We start from the raw sequence: 22,343 nt of genomic DNA, 5'->3' as shown, positions 1-22,343 counted from the left end.
TTTCCTGCTTTTAAACTCAGATAAAACTGAAGTTATTGTACTTGGCCCCACAAATCTTAGAAACATGGTGTCTAACCAGATCCTTACTCTGGATGGCATTACCCTGACCTCTAGTAATACTGTGAGAAATCTTGGAGTCATTTTTGATCAGGATATGTCATTCAATGCACATATTAAACAAATATGTAGGACTGCTTTTTTGCATTTACACAATATCTCTAAAATCAGAAAGGTCTTGTCTCAGAGTGATGCTGAAAAACTAATTCATGCATTTATTTCCTCTAGGCTGGACTATTGTAATTCATTATTATCAGGTTGTCCTAAAAGTTCCCTGAAAAGCCTTCAGTTAATTCAAAATGCTGCAGCTAGAGTACTGACGGGGACTAGAAGGAGAGAGCATATCTCACCCATATTGGCCTCTCTTCATTGGCTTCCTGTTAATTCTAGAATAGAATTTAAAATTCTTCTTCTTACTTATAAGGTTTTGAATAATCAGGTCCCGTCTTATCTTAGGGACCTCGTAGTACCATATCACCCCAATAGAGCGCTTCGCTCTCAGACTGCAGGCTTACTTGTAGTTCCTAGGGTTTGTAAGAGTAGAATGGGAGGCAGAGCCTTCAGCTTTCAGGCTCCTCTCCTGTGGAACCAGCTCCCAATTCGGATCAGGGAGACAGACACCCTCTCTACTTTTAAGATTAGGCTTAAAACTTTCCTTTTTGCTAAAGCTTATAGTTAGGGCTGGATCAGGTGACCCTGAACCATCCCTTAGTTATGCTGCTATAGACTTAGACTGCTGGGGGGTTCCCATGATGCACTGAGTGTTTCTTTCTCTTTTTGCTCTGTATGCACCACTCTGCATTTAATCATTAGTGATTGATCTCTGCTCCCCTCCACAGCATGTCTTTTTCCTGGTTCTCTCCCTCAGCCCCAACCAGTCCCAGCAGAAGACCGCCCCTCCCTGAGCCTGGTTCTGCTGGAGGTTTCTTCCTGTTAAAAGGGAGTTTTTCCTTCCCACTGTCGCCAAGGGCTTGCTCACAGGGGGTCGTTTGACCATTGGGGTTTTTACGTAATTATTGTATGGCTTTGCCTTACAATATAAAGCGCCTTGGGGCAACTGTTTGTTGTGATTTGGCGCTATATAAATAAAATTGAATTGAAATGAATAATGTGGGTTGCTTGACACAGTCTTTGTGTTGGTGTGTGTGTGAGCTGTTGTAGTGGTTCTGTAGTTCTTCTTAACATTGATAGTTGTGCATGCTTATTTTGTGGTTGTTAGCTCAGTTTGTTTGAGTTTTGCTGAGATGAGGCACAGTCACATTTATCAGTGTCGTTTGGTGCTGGAATGTTGTAGTATTGCAGTGTTGTGCAGTGGATTGTTTGGAAGCCATTGTTCTGTAGTGGCTGATAATTCTGGGATTAGGGAAGTTTTTGGTCACCTATGTTTGGGTGAGGACAGTTGTGCATTGTGCATGTTACTGTATTGTTGTTCACATTTGGGAACTTTGTTCCTGCCTGTTATTTGCATTATTACTCTTTTGTGTTTTGGCATGAACAGGATTAGATGATGGCAGTTTGCTCCAGTTGGATTTGTGGAAACTGAGATGATGCGGGCACAGTTAACCAAGTTTGATAAAGCTATACTGTGGATACTGATGGAATATTTGGAAGGGGATGCACCTGAGGGCGCAAATAAGCCAGAACTCATGCAGAATATTTTGGTTAATTGTAACTCTGAGAAGAAGAAAAGGGAAAGTCAGTGTCAGGAAAGGGAAAAACAGACACCATGAAAAAAATGGAACTTGACCTTGAGAGGGCTAAACTTGCTTTAGATAATAGATGCCAGAAACAAGAAAAAGCTTTGATGAGAACAAATGTCTTCCTTTGGTATCCAAATTTCATCCAGGGAAGTTCAAGGTCTTTTTTTTTTTAAATGTTTATGAAGATTGTTGAGACACAAAACTGGCCTAAAGAACAGTGGGAGACACATACAAGGTTCTCTAACACGGAAGGCACAGGAAGCCTGTGTTTCCTCAAAGTTAAGTCAGATTAACAACTATGATTTTGTCCGACAGCCAGGACTAAAAGTTTACAAACTGATCAGAAAGAGTACAACCTCGACAGACCTACTTGGACTTGGCAAGACAGCCAGAAGTAGCATTTGACAAATGGTTGGGAGCCAGTAAGGCAGAGGTGCGACAAAGTCACCGTCAGGTCATTCTCAAGTCATGAATCAGCAAGTCCCAAGTCAAGTCTCACATCAGCTTGCAAACAATTGGTGGTCATTATGACTTGAGACTTAACTTTGGACTTGCTGATTCATGACTTGAGAGAGACTTGATGGTGACTTTGTCCCACCTCTGGAGTAAGCTGCATGATTTTAAGGGGTTGCAAGAGCTGATGGTTTTGGAACAGTTTAAACAGAGTCTGCCAAAGGTTATGCACCTCTATTTGAATTATTTATTCTTTATATGAGAAGTTTGTAAGAAAAACATATTTGTCAGATGTGCTCCTTTGGGCCTGGGCCCTGAGTTACCGGTGATGAGTATTGTGATCTGGCTCATGATCAAACAGCAGTGACTCATTTTTTGGCTCCAACACTTCAGAGGAAAAATGTCCTCTTGCTTTTCCAGTTTGTGTACACTGTAAAAATTTTGACCAGTTTCCCAAAAAACTGTGGCAACACAGTGACACATAATATAATTGAATAGATTTTAAGTCTACACTTTTGATTAAAAAGTATTGACTATATTAACTAAACCTAACCAAAAAAATGAAGTACGTGTTAATAAAAGCAGCAGTTGAAATATGTTGGATTTAGTAATAGCATTTTTACAAAGAAAGCTGATTCATATTTAAGTATCTGAGCAAAAATAATTTAGCTTTACTAAATATCTGGGGGAAACTGATTCATATTTACTGATAATCTAGGTTATTCTGTCCTCCAACATGCGTGCCTACCATGCACGAGTTGACAGACAGCTAAACAGTCTGTAATTGGAAGTTGAGTGATGAGCCAGACAAGGGAATAAAGTTCAATCTTCTTTACTCTGGAATGTGTAGGACACAGCTTCTGAATTACAGAATCTGTGAAACTAATCACAAAATACAATTTGGCTTAGCATAATTACCTTTGTCAGTACAAATAACGTAATTCTCATACAGAGACACAGCGAATCACATAAAGTCAGAATATAAAATAAAAAATCCTGAGTGAGACTGGTAATTAAATCACTACATAGCTACAGCATAGATAACCTGACAACACAAAGATAATGGGGTGAGCTGCTTATGTTACACAGCATCACAAAGTGTACAAAAACACACAATATTCAGAAACACTGAATCATTAAACTTAGATTACTTACAAGCAGTTACTTACTTACAAGCAATGCTTCTAGATGGCGTCAAACAACCAGATGGTTCAAGAATGCATAGGCATTAAAATGCTCTCCGGTGTATCTAAACCATGTGGCTGAACAGGAAGTTGACTCAAGACCACCTGACCACTCTCAGCCAATGAACTGGCAGCTTCTTCTTCATGGACTACCTGTGCTGCTATGTTAAAAATGACCACCGGGTGTCAACTATAAAACCAGAACAATTTTCTTACTGATAACATTACATAGGTGAAATTGACTTATATTAATTATATGGGTGAAATTGATTTACATTTACTAAGTATCTGCATAAAAATGATTTGGATTAAGTGAATAAAATAAATTATATCAACTCATATTCTAGCATAAAAGTAAGTAAGTCTCTTCAGCTGCCCCATTGTTTGTACGCGGGGTACACACAGGAGATCCAAGGTGGACCTGCTATGCGCTGTGAGATGCTTCTGAAGCCATTCCAAAGGTGATTTCTATTTTATTAATATTGTAATGGCTTGGCAATACAGTTGGAACATCATTCCTCCTAAAGAATTCAATAGTGTACATGTCATAATATGTGTATTACAGTTGTGGCACGCCGTTCAGCTGCACTGTCCACATCTGCTCATGGTGTTACACCTATGATGATCATAATATTTCACATACATTATCTAACCCATGGGAGGGAATGACAATGTATCTGTAATATAAGGTTTATTATGGATATGACACCCCATTCAGATGTGCGTGGTGCTTTGTAACTGTGAGATGCATTGACTTGCAATGACACACAGTGCTTTTGGTTTGATTGCGCAAGGTTCACAAGATGAATGCATGCCATAGACATTGCACATACCAATATTTCCTTTTCGTACCCGAACGGGATCCAATGGAGGTGCATGTATGGCTCATCCATAGCATAAGTGGGACATACGGTCAGGATTTGACATTCCTGACCATGGTGAATATCTCTTGAGTCTAATCAGACTGTTCTGAATGCTGTTTTGATGTCGTGAGAATATTTAGAATGCTGTCAGAATGTGGTCAGACTGCACTTCAAGCTTTTTCCACCTCACCTGCACCTTGATTGTTTTGAACATGAGCTAAACATTCGGGCCAACCACAGGAATTTGCCTGACTGTTTGGAGTGCACGTAGAATGTTGTTGGAGGTTTTCGATTGTTTAACTTTGCTGGAATTGAGGTCAAATTTTCATTTGTACGGTGTTCTGGCTCATTCAGTCTCCAGTGTGATGGGGATATAAGGAATGAGAAAAGCACTTATACTCATTGGCCAGACAAAGTGACAGAGCTGGAAAGTATCTGCAGCAGGTTAGGGTGATAAAGGATGCAGACGGTAATGTGCTGATAAGTGAGGAGAAAGTATTGAGGTGGAGGGAATAAATTGGGGAGCTGATGAATGAAGAAAATGAGAGAGAGAAAAGGCTGGATGATGTGGAGAGAGTAAATCAGGAAGTGCAACAGATGAAGTTGCACAACAGCTATGAAGAGGATGAAGAATGGAAATGGTCCAGATAACATTCTAGTGGAGGCATGGTAATGTTTAGGAGAGATGGCAGTGGAGTTTCGAAGCAGGTTGTTTAATGAAATCTTGGAAAGTGAGAGGATGCCTGAGGAGTGGAGACGAAGTGTGCTGGTTCCTATTTTTAAAAACAAGGGTGATGTGCAGAGCTGCATGTCAGAATCTGGACTTTTGTAACATGTTTTTGTTTTGTTCGGCTGAGTTTAGGTTTGGTTGTTTTTTCAGTATGTGATTACTCTTGCTGGATTTTTCTTGCTTGGGCTTTGTCTTTCCCTTTTTCTCTCGTCTGTCTCTTTTTGTGCTTGGTGGTGGGCAGGGCACATTGTTTGGGCCACACCCTATTCTGGAGCTTTACACACACCTGTTTCTAATCTGTAGCTCATCATCTGCGTGTATTTAAGCTTGACTGGTTGCACTACCCACCCAGAAACCAAATGTTCTTTGAATGTTCATTGAACGTTTGCAAACGTGGCATGAACACTGCATGAACATCATATGAACAAAGAATGAGGACAGGTAATGTTTGCATGCGAACATTCAATGAATATTATACAAACGTTCACAAACACCAAATGAACAGTTGCAGCAGAACATTAAATGAACATTTGTAGAGTGTTCGCATGCGAACATTACCTGTCCTCATTCTTTGTTCATATGATGTTCGTGCAATGTTCTTGCTCAATTACCTACAATTTTTGTGATTGTTCCTATTGAGAACTAAAAAAAAATAAAAAAAAAAATAAAACAAACTTTATAAATGTTTTAAAATTCAATAGGTTTTATTTCAATAGTGACTTGCAATGTGGAATTATATTGTGGAACATATAAAATAAGTAATGGACAAACTTTTGAAACCACTTAATTGATAAAGGAATTCATCTTTACAGAATTAAACATCATTGCTCAAAAAGCACATAAAATGAAAAATTTTCAACGTTACAAAACATTTCTTAAGCGGTAAACCACAAATGCTACTCCAAAAAAAATGTTCAGATATAAGAATAACTTCTAGAATTAATAATGAAACCTTAGAAAAAAAAAAATAAAATAATAATTCATCTATTTATCTACATACAACCAATAATACACATTTTAGGAGCAAAAATAAATTCAACTTAAACATAAATCACCACTTGAAACAAAAACTACAACAATCTTTTAGACATCTACATACAATTAATAAAAGTCATACTTAAGAGCAAAACTGTGGACAGTTTTAACACAAACATTACTATCAATAAATTCCCTGAGAAAATTCCTATGGAAGTTTTTAATCGCAGATTTGAAGACTCAGTATGACATTAGTCAGATTAGTCAGTTAGCGAAACTGAACAGTTTAACACAAACATATTACAATCAAATTTCCTGAGGAAATTCGCGATGAAAAAAATATACAAAAATAATACAAAATTATTCATTTAAATTAATGTTTAATCCCCAAATAAAAAGGTTCTCTGGAGGTAAAATTAAATTTTATCAAAAATATTCCATGTACAATGCAAATTAAGTAATGCTACTAATCTGACCATAAGCTTTGATATTATAGAATATAAACCCCGATATCATATAAAATACCCTCAGCCGTATGTGCAGTCTTCTTAATAATTATTTAATTGGAATCTATATGTATACAGGTGGGGCCAAAAGTTTACATACCCTGGCAGAAGTTTAGTTTTTTTTTTGGGCCATTTTTCAGAGAATATGAACAATAACACAAAAACTTTTTTTTCGCTCATGGTTCATGGTTGGGTGAAGCCATTTACCGGCAAACAACAGTGTTTACTCTTTTCAAATCATAATGACAACACAAACTACTCAAATTAACCTGATCAAAAGATTACATACCCCTCTTCTTAATACCATGTACTGCCTGTCTTTTGTGGTGGTTGTGGATGAGGCTCTCTGAGGGTAAAGCTGCCACTGAATGGTTTGGACTTTATTTACATCAATTATGAAGAATACAAACAATATGGCACTCTATGGTAAATCTGCATGAACAGTTCTGAAAAACTGAGTGAGTGTGCAAGAAGAAGAAGAGTGAGGAAAGCCATCAAGACACCCAGACAACCCAGAAGTTATAGGCTTACATGGCTGTGATTGGAGAAATTATGCACAGTTCAAGCTTTGCATTTTGTATCACCAGTTATCCATCTTCATGATGAAGTTGTATAGAGGAGGATTTTCTTAAAAAAGAAGACCTGAACCTTTAGCTACAAATTGCCAGAAGATACACCTGAGATGCCTGGATTTGATCTGTTTTGGTGAAAGAAAATCCTTCTGTGCTCTACTCCACTATGAAGCTAAGAGTAGTGATGCAAAATGCAAAGCTTGCACTGTGCACAATTTCTCCAGTCACAGCCACGTAAGCCTATTAACTTCTCCTAAGTTGTCTGGGTGTCTTGGTGGCTCCTTGTAAATCACTGCAGAGGTATTATCAGGTTGTGAAAACAGTGTTTTCAGTTTTCAAAGTGTTTTTCAGTAGCTTTTACATAATATATGATAGACATGTTAGATTTACACAGAAATGAAGCTGTTTTGAAGTGGATTCTGCCATGTTGGATTCGCAGCCAGAGACCAGACGTCACGGTGCCTCTCTACTGTGACTGCCCCCCCCCCCCCCCCCAAAAAACAGATTTGCAAGATTGTTAGTTTTTCAAACCTGTAATCTGGGTCAGGAAAAAGTTCAGGATGGTCCCGTCTATACTTCTTTGATTCTGCTCGGACAGGACATCTTCGGATTATGGCACAATTGTAGAAAGATTGTCCATTGATGTGATTTTTATTGCAGTTGCCATGACAACTCTAAATTTGTGGCACGTCCCTGGCAATTGACAGTTCCTGACTTGTCCTGGCTGCCAAAGATAAACAGGAGCCGTAGCGTTCAAGCCGCCCCTGACAATGACTGTTACTGTATACTTCCCTTGTTCCATTCCAGGGGTGTATGCAGTTAAGGTATTGATTAGGGCATTCCTCTGGTGGTTCCCTCATCCTCACCATCAAGTCTGTCATTAGTACTCTTGAGCTGCAAGTTGAAATTTTCCTTTGTTATTCATAAGCAATTATATACATTTTTCTGTTCAGATATTGTATAATTTGAGCTACATGGTCATAACTGGTATTCAACTCAGCACCTTATTGGACAGGTCCTATATTTTTAACAAGCTGTTTATATTGCTTCCAGAATTTTCTCAATTTAGTTATCAATTAGGTATACCACACAGGTGAAAGCAGATCAGACAAAAATGATTAATCCTCTGTACCCACTGTTATTTGTGTAAAGGACTTTTCACACCACATGCTTTGGAAGCATCAGAGGCGCCACAAATTGGTCTAAAAAGTATTTTCAATGAAACGCGTTGCTTTTTAGAGGCGTCTGAAGCGTCACGTCAAAAGCCGAGCTAAACCATCGCTTCTGCCGGGAGTGTGCATTCCTGCTTGTCAACAGGCTGACGGGGTAAAAGTTCAACCCAATCCAACTTTTGCCGCTCTGAACTGTGACAAAGCTTCACACTGTCCAAAAGAAACAATGTGTCGGGTCCAAACATGGAAGACTAGCGGCAGAAACCACTGATGCCTACAAAACAGGAAGGTGTCACAGGACTGCTCATTTATACAGAGCAGTTTTCTGAAGAAAAATCCTTGCAAATGTTTTTTTTAAACCTCAAAATTAATTTGACTGCTGTATTAAAGCTTTTTCGTGGTTCATCGACGCACATACAACATGGCGATCACTCAGCTTTCCTCTGGAGAAAAAAAAAAAAAAAAATCTGAACAAAAGTCTCCATCCCCTTGCCACACGGAACGCGTCGGGGGTGTGGGAGGCGTTGACGCGACGCGTTGCCTGATGCGTATAAAGCATGCAATGTGAAAGGCTTTAGTTACTGTATTTCCATAAATACAGCATGTTTCATAATATACTGTGTAAAAAATGAGACAGCAAAACTTTATTAAGGTGATGAGGATCTAACAAACAGAAAACACATTAACTCACTTCTTTGAGTGACTTTACTGGAAGGCCCATTACTTCCAGGCACTGCTTGGAATTGTTTCAAGCCCACACTTCTGGTTTAGCTGGCCATTCTTCGGATGATCATCTTAGCAGTGTCCACATTGTTCTCTCTCCTGGTATGTCTGGGAACCGACACTTTCAGGGACAGTCCAAGGATGCAGTGCACCAACTCTGTCATTTAGCTGTTTGATACTGTGAATGATGTCATTCTGCTTCTCCTGGAACACAAAATGTATATAGATCCATATGTTACAACCTTAATACAGAAGTTCTCACTTTACATTAAATCCTATGCTTCACAAAGGATTAAACCAATGCTGTTGACCTTTCATCTTCAGCACGGACAAATCTGTGAATGAACTGAGTGATGAAAGTAAGTAGGTAAGTAAGTCCCTTCGGCTGCTCCCTTGTTTGCACTCGGGGTCGCCACAGCAAATCCGAGGTGGATCTGCATGTTGAATTGGCACAGGTTTTACGCCGGATGCCCTTCCTGATGCAACTCCACATTACATGGAGAAATGTGGCAGGGGTGGGATTTGAGCCCGGAACCTTTTGCACTGAAACCAAGCGCATTAACCACTTGGCCACCACTCAGTGATGAAAGTGAGCCATGGAGGAAAAAAACAACAACAACAAAAAAAACAAAAAAACAAACTTGAAAGATCTTGGCAAGGCCCTGATGGTTGGTCAGGTGGTTGTCCCCCAGAAAAATGTGAAATCTCAAATGCATTCTGGTTAGTGCTGTAGGTATCAATTATTTTAGCAGTCAAGTATTCTATCGATTATTCTGGCGATTAATCGAGTAATCGGATAAAAAGTACTTTTGCGTTTTAAATAACATCAATGGGCTGTCTATAAGCAATGACACAATGTCACTGTCATTTTGCTGAAATGGCGATGGGATGTAGCCTTCTATTTTGTTTTGTCCAATTTGTAAAAATTAACCAAGTTTTTTTTTTTTTTTTTAAATAAAGGTTGATGGACTGGGTCCCTGCGTGATTTTTTTTTATCCCTCTTTCTCTTCAGCAGATGCATTTCAGCTGGAGGTTGAACATGCAGCATCGCAGTCAGTTTTTTATTATTTAAGTTACCGTGTTCGTGAAGTGTTGTGTGTTGCCCAAAAACGCATCATTAAAAAGTGAAACACTCAGTGTGAGTCTGAGGTAAACACAGAAGAAAGAGTGGACTTCTGCTGTTTGTCAATGTAGCCGGGGACAGAGCTGTGACTCGCCCGGTCTGAGAGCTCCTCACGCTGGGCAGAGAGAGACAGCAGCTGGCCACCGGGTCAATAGTCCCTCCCCACGTAGAGCAGAAAAACAGACAAACACACTGCTTCGCTTTAAATGCACAGTAAGTCTATTTCAGATGATCAGTATGGACCATCTTTCTCTTAAAAGGCTTTATTTTACTCTGTGTCACGTTGGAAAGCGGTAGCTATCGTTACTAATTTGATTAGCTGTTATGCTCGCCTTGTTTTTTTTTCTGCGGATGTTGCAGCGCCACACACAGGCCTGACATATGTGCTACAACATTAAACGAAGCTTCGAGGCACAGAATTTGCCTCAAACATTTTTTGTAATCGAATTATTCAAGTTACTCGACTCATCGTTTCAGCCCTAATTCTGGTGCTTTCTCAGGTCTATTTACCCACCAAAAGAATCTCAAAAAAATTTTTTTTTTTGGACAGATCACTTTTCCCACACCAGATAAGGTGGTAAACCTCAGTAGTATAGCATACAAGTCCTCCTGTTTCAAGTGTATGGTACCATAGACAGTATGCACACACTATGCAAATGAAACATTATGCAAGGGACATAGAAACTGAGTTTTTATAAAAGGAATTCTGTAACTTTATATCAGCAATAAATAAACATGTCAATTAAGTAACAAGACCTGTAAATTATTTCTTTAAATAAGGAAAGTTAGTATATACAACTTCATTACTGGCAGATTTTACTGTATTTTCAAATTATATCCCAAATAAACAGAATATTTCTTGCCAGAAATTTTGAATATTTTGCTTGCTGAATGTGAATTTTTAGAATCTTCTGGCACAAGACACTGAACAATCTTATTTAACCATTATAGTACAAACCTCGGGATAAAGATCGGGCTGATGTGAATCAACTGCAGACACACACTCAACCGACTGGTCAGATGGAGGATTCAGTGATTTAACAACTCTTAAGGCAGCAGGCATGGTTACTGTGGTGGGGAACAAACAATGATCGAAAATATTATCAAACTTATCTTTATAAAGTCTCTTTCTGGGCACTGACATTACTTAAACTTAAAGACAGAGTATATATATATTAGTCATGGTCATAAAAAGTTATGTATATCTTAAATTTAGCATTTATTTAAGCAAATTAGTCCCTTTGAGATCGAGACCTCTTTTATAAGTGACCTGGACAATTATAAAGTTTCCAATTCACCCAACCTGCATGTCCTTGGAAGTGAGATGCCCACACACACCTTATTGACACCTTTAGGCTTCTGGCTTAATATCAGAATAAATTAAAACATGGACAAAATATGAATTAGGCCTGTGCCTCTCTGTGGCTAACGTTAGCTCCGTGCTAGTCAAAAATGTGCTGGTTTGGTTCTCATTAGTCCATGTCTGGCATAATCAAGCTTCAAGCAAGTTCTGTCTTTTCTGTCTAAAATGGGTTTGTGCTCACATCAGGTTCCGTTACCTCGTGATGACTGTAGGAAGGCCTCGCCATTTGAAGCTAGCTGCTAACTCGTGGTTGTGTTGGTTTTCTGTGATCCAGTCGATGATCATCCAGCGTTAGTCTCCTCTTCTGCTCTCAGTGGTCTCTTAATCAAGTATAGAGACTGAACAGGCAAATTAACGTCTTGAACATAAACTTTTATTTGCCAAAAGAGAGCGGAGAGCATGCAGCACTGCTAGTTAGCCACGTCGTGTTCTTCTTTGTTAAACAGCGGGTTTTAACCCAACTCGGTGCACCACTGCCACCAACTGTTTGGTGGAGAGCACTACAAGCTTTTTTTTTTTTTTTTTTTTTTTTTTTTTACCAGAATGAGAATGTTGCATTTTACATTCAGAAATGATTGTATCCAGGTGTTATAATGTGTACAATGTACATGTTTTACCCTGGATAATTATAATATCATGCCTCACTGAAAACATGAATTGAGCAGCTGAAATTAAAGGAATCAGAAAGGAAGAAATATGTTGTTATGGTAATAATTCCCACCAAACACTGTTAGACTGTGACATGTGTGACTATTCATCTCATGTTCAGCATGTTTGTTTAAAAACATGTCTGATAATGTTTGAACTGCAAGTTGTGAAGTGATCAGTAAAAAATATTATTTGTCTATGAGCTGTTTTATTTAAATGTCAATGTTTCCTGCTCATGCATGTTGAAAACATTATGTTGTAAATCAATTTTAATACCTTTAATGTATTTTTCCTTATTTCCAAAAATGCTAAAGATATTATGCTTTTAGAAAATATGGCAAAATGTATGTAACTCAGGTCTGTCGGACTTCTGGATAATAAGCTGCCATTGCAATCTGTTTCCATAAAAAAACATATTTCAGTAGCTGACAATCACAGTCTGTAGTGATGTAAATTTTTTATTGCAAAAATAATATTCCAATTAACAGAGTGCATGTTTATGCAAGTTGCCCCAAGACATGTTTCTGAGTTAGCTCTGTCAGTTTATCACAGTAATCTTGAAATTATACGAGGGTAGGCTGAAAAGTTCTAAGGCTCACTATAATGCAGTTAATGCATTACTCCTTCATGGGGAGCCTTAGAACGTTTCAGCCTACTCTCGTATATTCAGTAGGTCTGAATAAATCATAAATCGACATATTATTGGTTACCATGAGTGTTGAAATCATTTCCTATTGTTCATTCTACCTATGTTTGCACCCATAATTTAAATGGAGTCCAACGTTAACTTTCTGTAGGCAGTAAATGATATTTAATGTTTTCCTGTAATATGAAATTTTACAAAATAATTGTAATAATTAAATAATAATTTAATTTATACTTTTATTTAGAGGCAAGCTTTACACATACAACATGAACATTATGTGAATGTTCGCAAACACACTGAACATTAAGCATACATTCTATAAACATTTGATTGATTTTTGCAAATGTTTGCTTACATGTTTGTCTAATGTTTGCTTTCATGCAAACATTAGACAAACATCACAAACATTATATGAACATTTGCAAACTTGCTGAACAGTAAATGAACATTCTATGAACATTCACTTGATGTTCGCAAATTTTCGCTTCCATGCAAACATTAGACAAACATCACGAACATTACATGAACGTTTGCAAACTTGCTGAACAGTAAACAAACATTATATGAACATTTGTTTGATGTTTGCAAATGTTCGCTTCCGGGTGGGTAGTTCCCCACCAGATCCTTGCGCCTTGTGTCTTCGTTTCCAGCTCTGTACCTGTGTTCTCTAGCCGTGCTTGCCACATTGTGTTTTTTGACCGCTTGCCCATTTTTTCGACCACACCTTATTGCCTGAAGTTTCTGATTTTTTGCTGTGTTTGGACTGCCTTTTTGTGTACCTAACCCTGGTTTCTCACACAGTAAATGATCTTAAAAACCAGAGCTGCCTTGTTGAGTCCTGCATTTGTGTCCAGATGTTTTAGACTACTGTGCCTGATGGAACGATCTGGCCAACAATGGACAAAGGGGATTCAAATGTGTTTCAGTTGTCGGGACACCATCATAGCCACCGGTTAGTGCAGCAAGAAGACTACCTAACAGCTCTAAGCTCCGCTTTTAGTGACCTTGCTACAACCCCAATTCCAATGAAGTTGGGATGTTGTGTAAAATGTAGGGGTGGGCAAACATAAAAAATCTTAATCGCATTAACTCAATGACTTTCTGTGATTAATCATGATTAATCGCATGGTATATGTGAAACCCAAAAATGAATTCAAAAGCCGCTTAAAAGCACAGCTTTATTTGAAAATGTAAATGAACATTGCATAAATATGAAAATGTAAATTTCAACTGAAACACACTAATGAAATCAAATATAAAACCACTGGCAGGTCATTTGTTATCCTGTTTCATATCAAAATAACAATATTCATGTCCATGACTAAATGTACTAAAACAAATACGTCACAATTGTACACATACCACAATTTGATATGTGTACAATTGTGATGTATTTGTTTTAGTATATTTAGATTTTGTTGTGATTTGGCACTTTATAAGCCGATTAAATTGAATTGAAATTGAACATTTACTGTACATGGTGAATCCTTGATCTCTGGACATAAATAGGAATAAACAAAATCTGTAGTTTTTGTCAAAAGCATTTCCTTTCAGACATTATTGGCATGAATGTGTTTCCATATATCTGAGCTGAGCTTACAGCTGCTGTGCTTCACTTCAGGATGTAATTTGAAAAGAAAACACAGCACGTTTCATTTTGGGAGGAAAAAAAACGTTTTAGTCGATTGTAGTTTCTTGTCTGTATTACATTTGGAAAGAGGTGTTATTTTATTTAAAGCAGCAATTCATTTTGAAGTTATTAATTCCGACCGGACTGTCTCAGCTACGCAACGTTACGAGCTGTGTGAACGGAACGGAGGACGATTCTCGTTTCTTGACAGCAACAAGACAAGAGTCCCAGTTAGTGACTTTAATCCACACAAAAGTGACTGACGATGTTTTAATGGCTTTGCGAGGGGTTAAGAAGCGGCTTGCCGTTTCTGAGGAGCAGTGAATCAAAGAACCAACGAGCTACTGGATCGAAGCATTGCTTCAATGGTTCATGGTTTCAAAGTGGAGCCGCACTGCAGAAATAGTTTATTACAGACCAAACCCTGAATATCCGACTTTATTTGTACGTCCGTAAGACTCTGAAACTCGGAAAAATCCGTATCATTTACGGACTATAGGTTGACATGAAAACCACCGAAAAGCTGTGTTCACCGCGGGGACACGTTTGGCTATTCGAGATTATTCAAGATTTTTTTTTTTTTTTTACCGATGACGAACGATGCATAAAAAAAAAATTTGACCGATGCAACTGCATCGGTCCAAACCGGTCTGGATCCGGGCCTGATCCTGTAGAACTTTGTACCGAAAATGTCCATTCAAAAGTTTGGCGTCTTTCTGCATTTTGTTTTGTTGTGCATTGTATAGCCTGTACTTTTCTCGATCCTCGTGTTGTTTTCTGTGTGAACTCAGCTATCAGCAGGAAGCAGCAGCATAAGCTTGCCCCCGACTGACGCTTTCAAAATAAAAGGCAACGCGCAACAGTCATAAAAGGCTAAAAAAAAAACCCACACCGTTAAGGGGAGGAACAAAATTGTCGGCGATAATGACCTCAATAATTAATGCAACGTTAGCGCATTAACGTTGCCCAGCCCTAGTAAAATGTAAATAAAAACAGAATACAATGATTTGAAAATCCTCTTCAACCTATATTTAATTGAATACACCACAAAGACAAGATATTTAATGTTCAAACTGATAAACTTTATTGTTTTTGTGCAAATTTTTGCTCATTTTGAAATGGATGCCTGCAACATGTTTCAAAAAAGCTGGGACAGTAGTATGTTTACCACTGTGTTACATCACCTTTCCTTCTAACAACACTCAATAAGTGTTTGGGAACTGAGGACACTAATTGTTGAAACTTTGGAGGTGGAATTCTTTCCCATTCTTGCTTGATTTATGACTTCAGTTGTTCAACAGTCCGGGGGTCTCTGTTGTTGTATTTTGTGCTTCATAATGCACCACACATTTTCAATGGGTGACAGGTCTGGACTGCAGGCAGGCCAGTCTAATACCCGCACTTACTACGAAGCCATGCTGTTGTAACGTGCAGAATGTGGCTTGGCATTGTCTTGCTGAAATAAGCAGGGATGTCCCTGAAAAAGACGTTGCTTGGATGGCAGCATGTGTTGCTCCAAAACCTGGATGTACCTTTCAGCATTGATGGTGCCATGACAGATGTGTAAGTTGCCCATGTCATGGGCACTAATACACCCCCATACCATCACACATGCTGGCTTTTGAACTTTGCGCTGGTAACAATCTGGGTAGTCTTATTCCTCTTATTCCTCTCAACAAAGTCTATCAGTTTGAACATTAAATATCTTGTCTTTGTGGTGTGTTCAATTGAATATAGGTTGAAGAGGATTTGCAAATCATTGTATTCTGTTTTTATTTACATTTTACACAACATCCCAACTTCATTGGAATTGGGGTTGTAAGTTACATCCCTGTGTCTCTCAATGAAATTGTCTGATGTTGAGCGTAATTATAACATTGGTGACCGGGAACTGTTGCCGGTGAAAGTGGCCTTGGGGGAGTGGCGCCATTGGCTTGAGGGGGCACAAGAGCCATTTCTAGTATGGACAGATCATGAAAACTTAGATTACCTTAGCACAGCGGAGCGCTTAAACGCCAGACAGGCCCGCTGGGCCATTTTCTTTAGTCGGTTTAATTTCATTCTTTCCTACCGTCCAGGCTCTAAAAATGGAAAAGTAGATGTGCTTTCCTGGCAGGGGTATCCTTTTTACATACCTGCGGAACCTTGCACTATTCTCCCCGCATCATGCTTTGTGTCTGCCATTACATGGGATATAGAGACTAAGGTCAACTTGGCTGCACTCTATGTTCCCAGCCCACCGGGGTGTCTGAGAGGGACGCTATATGTGTCTGACGCACTAATGGGTGAAGTCATTTGGTGGGGGCATGACAGCTGGTTCGTGTGTCACCTGGGCATCAAGAGAACCATACAAATCATACAGGAAAGGTTTTGGTGGCCACGCATGCTAGTAGATATTACAGACTACGTTAAGGCATGTCAAGTATGCACTATGCATAAATCATCCACCCACTCAAAAGCTGGTGAACTCCTTCCGCGGCTGAATCCCACGTGACCTTGGTCACAAGGTCTACCTTCTGCCCTCTAAGAACACTGTTATTCTGACTGTTGTGGACAGATTGTCTAAAATGGCACATTTTGTACCCTTACGTAAGTTGCCTACTGCCAAAGAGACTGCTGAAACTTTGGTGTTGTTTTCCCTCAGGACATTGTTTCTGATCGTGGACCTCAGTTTGTTTTTACAGTTCTGGAAAGAATTCTGCTGTCTGCTTGGTGTCTCTTCCAGCCTCACCTCCGGGTATCACCCACAGGTGAATGGACAAACGGAGAAGGTTAATCAGGAGCTTGAAAAGGGCCTGCATATTCTTGCCTCCCAGCACCTGAGCTTCCCAGCCGGTTTGGTTAGAACAAGCACATAATTGCCGTCCTTCATCCTCTACTTGTTTCTCTCCATTTCATGTAGTTCATGGCTTTCAACCCACTTTGTTTCCTCCCACAGACCTGAACTCACGTGTGCCCTCAGCCTTAGCCTTCATAGTTCGCTGCCGACGAACCTGGGAGTGGGCCTGTCGGGCCCTCCAGCATGCTTCAGCCGCCTACAAGGTGAATGGCGATAAGAAGAGATCCACAGTACCTATCTACACCCCGGGCCAGAAGGTCTGGCTTTTCACACGACATCTACCCAGGCATGCCCAGGAAACTCACTCCCAGGTTTGCTGGTCCATTCCCCATCTCCAAAGTTATTAACCCAGTTTCTGTGCGTTTGCAACTCCCAAGGTCCATGAAAATCCACCCCACGTTCCATGTCAGCCATGTGAAACCTGTGCATTCCAGTTCCAGGCAGGAGGAGAAGAGCAAGGCCAAAGAGGAGGTTTATGATGTGGTGAGGGAGGACATACAGGTGGTTGGTATGACAGTGGAAGTTACAGAGGACAGGGTGAGATGGAAACGATTGATCTGTTGTGGCGACCCCTGATGGGAGCAGGTTAAAGAAGAAGAAGAAGAGCTGTGTGAGTTTAAGATAATTTGTGGTCTGCATGTCATAACCAGGCTCAACAACAGATGAAGGCTCAGTTTAACTGGAAGGCTCTTGAGTTTGTGGTTGGAGACCAAGTTCTTGCTTTGGTGCCAGTGCGCATCTGGTCTGAGTGCGTCCTTTTGTGGTCCCTACATGGTTTTGAAAAGGGTAGGAGACAAAAATGACGTGATTAGCACTCAGGATGGAAGGAGAAATGTTGGGAAGGTGTCGTAGCACGGACCCACAACAGGGGGCGCTAAAGAACGGACAATGAATAAGCCAAAAAGTAACAATTTAATGTTGTGACAAAACACAACTAAACACACAGAAATTGTAAAGTCAATTAACACCAGGTGACGTGTGGGCAGGCTCGAAGATAGAAGACCCCCGACGAGAGAGAAGCCGCGTCCCACACGGCTTCCACCACCAACGGTCTGAAGAAAACCGGAGCCGCCAAGTCCCGCGTCCCCAGGTGGCCTCTGTCTTCGGCTGTCGACCCTGGTACTGCTGGCAGAAAGCAGAGACAAGATGAATGAGTGTGAGTCCGCACACTCAGTAGTCCACAGACTGCACACAGTTAGGAGGGAGCACCTCCACCTCCAATCACACACTCGTGCAGCAACTGATTAACCACTTATCTGGTTTGGGGTGTGAGGCGAAGCCGTCGCTGTCACACCAAACGGCTGCAACAGAAGTTCAGATTATTACACAACGTATGTGTCAGCAGAGAAATTACCTCTTGGTAGTCAATTTCTCGGCGGGGAGGTGGAGTTGCAGTCCGGCTTATGTATTGGTGTAGATGAGTGACAGCTGGTGCGATGAGTGACAGCTGGCACTTCCTCTGGGTCTGGCGCCCTCTCGTGCTTGGAGCCCGCACTCCAAGCAGGGCGCCCTCTGGTGGTGGTGGGCCAGCAGTACCTCCTCTTCAGCGGCCCACATAACAAGAAAGACCACACTGTGTTAACTTGCTGAAGTGGTACCAGGGTCATGTAAGTGGACCTGCTTTGGCTTATGGTATTATTAGCCATGTGTCTGAAGAAGTGAATGAAAATGCTGAGAATGTAGGGTTCCATCTGTAGACCTCTGAAGACCTCTGTTGGACATCAAGTTGGACGTCACTTGATATCCAACTTATGCGTTTACCAGCTGAATGGCAGAGCAAGGTAAAAGCTTTAAATCATTGAATTTCCATGTCTTTTTCAAAATGTTACAGAGCTGACATCGCTAGCTGTCCATGATGTGGATACAGACAGACAGCTCCAATCAAGCAGCAACCCTACAGGTTAGCACCATCCAAACTGCATTTCACACAATGTCCCAACTTCATTGGGGTTGTAAGATAGAAAAGATAATAATCAAAACTAGAACCGAACTGTACATGGCAGAAGTATAAACATTATGGATAATGTTTATATCAACCAAATATATATATATAATGATTGATATAATGTTTATATCAATCAACCAAAACTAGAACAGAACATGGCTGAAGTATAACTGTAAAACCAACGCAGAAAATAAGATAGCAAAGCAAACTATTGAGTGACCACAAAATGATGAACAGAAACAAAACCGGAGCCTACAGTGAAACAGATAATGTAATGAATGACAAAATACAAGATAAACAATAACCGAGAACAACACAAGAGGTAACAGGCATGTAATCAGATAATAAAACATTCAAGATAAACAAAATCGGAGAATAACAACACAAACCATCAAAATCAATGAGACTACAGAGGAGCATTAGAAGGGGAGACAGATAAAACCAGGAGGCAAATTCATAAAGCAGACCCGAGCGGAGAAAAACTTGACATTTGCTTGAGAGGTTCTAAAAGGCAGGCCTTTTTGTGAATTTGGAAAAGGTCAAGTACATTTCTTGGGCATAAGGCTGGGCAAGGAAATGTGATGCCTCATCATGCCAAAGTGGAGACCATTTTTGATCTTCCACTTCCAACGAATAGATGGAAACTTTGGAAGGTTCGGTCATAATTTTGCAGTCATCATAGAGCTGAAGAAAGATGTAAGTTTGTGTGGACAGAAGCCTGTGAATGTGCTTTTGGAGAGGTGAAAGCCATTTTGGGTGAAAGCCATTTTTGTTCCTACTTTTTATGCACCTGTTTGAGCTTGCTATGGATGCGCGTGACACTGGTGTGGCAACAGTACTCCTGCGGGACTATGAACCTGGACTGGAAAGACCAATGGCATATTTGTAGAAAAAGCTAAATAAGCATCAAAGGGCTTATTCAAGTACTCCAGTAGGAGCTTTTGGACTTGTAATGGTGGATTTATTTTAGTTGCAGACATTTGTTAAGTAAATCAAAAGTGTACATATGTGGTGTGAAAAATGGAAAAAAGAGAAAAGGGTGGATTTTTTTTCTTTTTCTTTATAAGGGACGGATGTTATGCATATGTAGCTTTACTTCCTGTTCACTGGTTTCTGGGTTCATGTGTATCTCCACTTCCAGCCTAATTTCATAAGGTTTTTAACCCGTCATAATTCACCACCTCACTGCCAGATTGTCTAGTTTCATGCCTTTGCAGTTAGTTGTGTTGTTACCTTAATGGTTATCTCCATGTTACTGACTCCTGTTGCCCTCATGTGTTTTCAGAGTTTAGCCTGTTGATTTTGGCTTTGGTCTCCTGCTATGACTGATCATTGTGTATTGACCCTTCGGTTATTTTTGTGGATAACTCTTCTGCTGCTCGCTTCAAGGTCATGGTTGCTTTTTTGACTGTTTTTCTATGCACCTGAACCTGGCTATTAAAAACCTTCCAGTTAACTCAAATACCTCTTACTAGACAGCTGTGTAGTGCAGACTGTTTGTATTGTATTTACTCTCAAAGCCAGTTGCATTTTTGGATAATAAGTCAGCTGTTTACCCATAGAAAGTGTAAATGTATTGTTTATACTTGTATTAAATTAAATTAATACTGTCCATTCAAAATGTAACTGAAATGATCAGTTTTGAAAACATGCAACACAACATTTTCATTAAATGAGCGTTTCATTCTCATTAGAGTACTCTTAACAACCAATAAAAAAGCCTTGTAGCCTGCACTTCTTCACAGTCCTCCCCACTGTTACCTTTGCAGTTAGTTGCCTTCCTTTTTATTTTCTTGCTTTACAGTATTTATTCTTTATATCTTCAGTCAAGGCTTCATGATAGTTTTTTCCAGATGTTGGAGGTTACTCCTTTTTGAAGCACTGATATCTTTTTTGTATTTGTTAGTGCCTTTTCTTTCCTTCTCCAGCAATTTCTTTAGGTTTTTGATTTCTTTGTGTGTGTGTGTGTGTGTGTGTGTGTGTGTGTGTGTGTGTGTGTGTGTGTGTGTGTGTGTTCTTTCTGGAAATTCCTCTTGCTTGCCTCTACTGGTGGTTGGCTCTCACTGCAGTATTGTATCACTTCCTGTTCCGGAGCACAGCGGTGTTTTTCTGTATCTGTTAGCTGTTTAATCTGCGCAGTTAGATTGATCTAGTTATCTAGATTACGATTTGTTTCCCAGTGTAATCTTTACATGCCTTAACTAAAGCACTCCTTCTGCTGAATCACCTCTAAATTATTTACACATTATTCACTTTGCGTGTTTTTAGGAATCCGCTAGCTTAGCGTAGCTACTAGCTCTTAGCCGATTTAGCATGGCGGCTTCTCCTGTCTCTCCCGCACTTTTCTGCTCTGGGTGTGAAATGTTTAGTTATTCCTCGGCCTCCTTTAGCAGTAACGGTACTTGTAATAAGTGTAGCTTATTCGTAGCTTTGGAGGCCAGGCTGGGCGAATTGGAGACTCGGCTCTGCACCGTGGAAAATTCTACAGCTAGCCAGGCCCCTGTAGTCGGTGCGGACCAAGGTAGCTTAGCCGCCGTTAGTTACCCCCTGGCAGATCCCGAGCAGCCGGGAAAGCAGGCTGACTGGGTGACTGTGAGGAGGAAGCGTAGCCCTAAACAGAAGCCCCGTGTACACCGCCAACCCGTTCACATCTCTAACCGTTTTTCCCCACTCGACGACACACCCGCCGAGGATCAAACTCTGGTTATTGGCGACTCTGTTTTGCGAAATGTGAAGTTAGCGACACCAGCAACCATAGTCAATTGTCTTCCGGGGGCCAGAGCAGGTGACATTGAAGGAAATTTGAAACTGCTGGCTAAGGCTAAGCGTAAATTTGGTAAGATTGTAATTCACGTCGGCAGTAATGACACCCGGTTACGCCAATCGGAGGTCACTAAAATTAACATTAAATCGGTGTGTAACTTTGCAAAAACAATGTCGGACTCTGTAGTTTTCTCTGGGCCCCTCCCCAATCAGACCGGGAGTGACATGTTTAGCCGCATGTTCTCCTTGAATTGCTGGCTGTCTGAGTGCTGTCCAAAAAATGAGGTGGGCTTCACAGATAATTGGTAAAGCTTCTGGGGAAAACCTGGTCTTGTTAGGAGAGACGGCATCCATCCCACTTTGGATGGAGCAGCTCTCATTTCTAGAAATCTGGCCAATTTTCTTAAATCCTCCAAACCGTGACTATCCAGGGTTGGGACCAGGAAGCAGA

At 40.2% G+C, this 22,343-nt stretch overlaps 1 long non-coding RNA gene across 1 annotated transcript; it reads right to left on the bottom strand.

The window, feature by feature from the left end:
• Positions 1–7,890: 7,890 nt before the first annotated feature.
• LOC117523960 lies at positions 7,891–11,684 on the bottom strand. The gene is made up of 4 exons (XR_004564652.1): positions 11,618–11,684; positions 11,017–11,126; positions 8,904–9,139; positions 7,891–7,934 (listed from the first exon to the last, which is right to left on the bottom strand). It is a non-coding gene; the product is annotated as an uncharacterized LOC117523960 (long non-coding RNA).
• Between the last annotated feature and the right edge of the window lie 10,659 nt (positions 11,685–22,343).

Source organism: Thalassophryne amazonica, chromosome 13 (genome assembly GCF_902500255.1).
Source record: "Thalassophryne amazonica chromosome 13, fThaAma1.1, whole genome shotgun sequence".
NCBI classification, from domain to species: domain Eukaryota; kingdom Metazoa; phylum Chordata; class Actinopteri; order Batrachoidiformes; family Batrachoididae; genus Thalassophryne; species Thalassophryne amazonica.
Note: the sequence above shows the minus strand (reverse complement) of the source record. Positions and strands in the feature narration are given on the sequence as shown.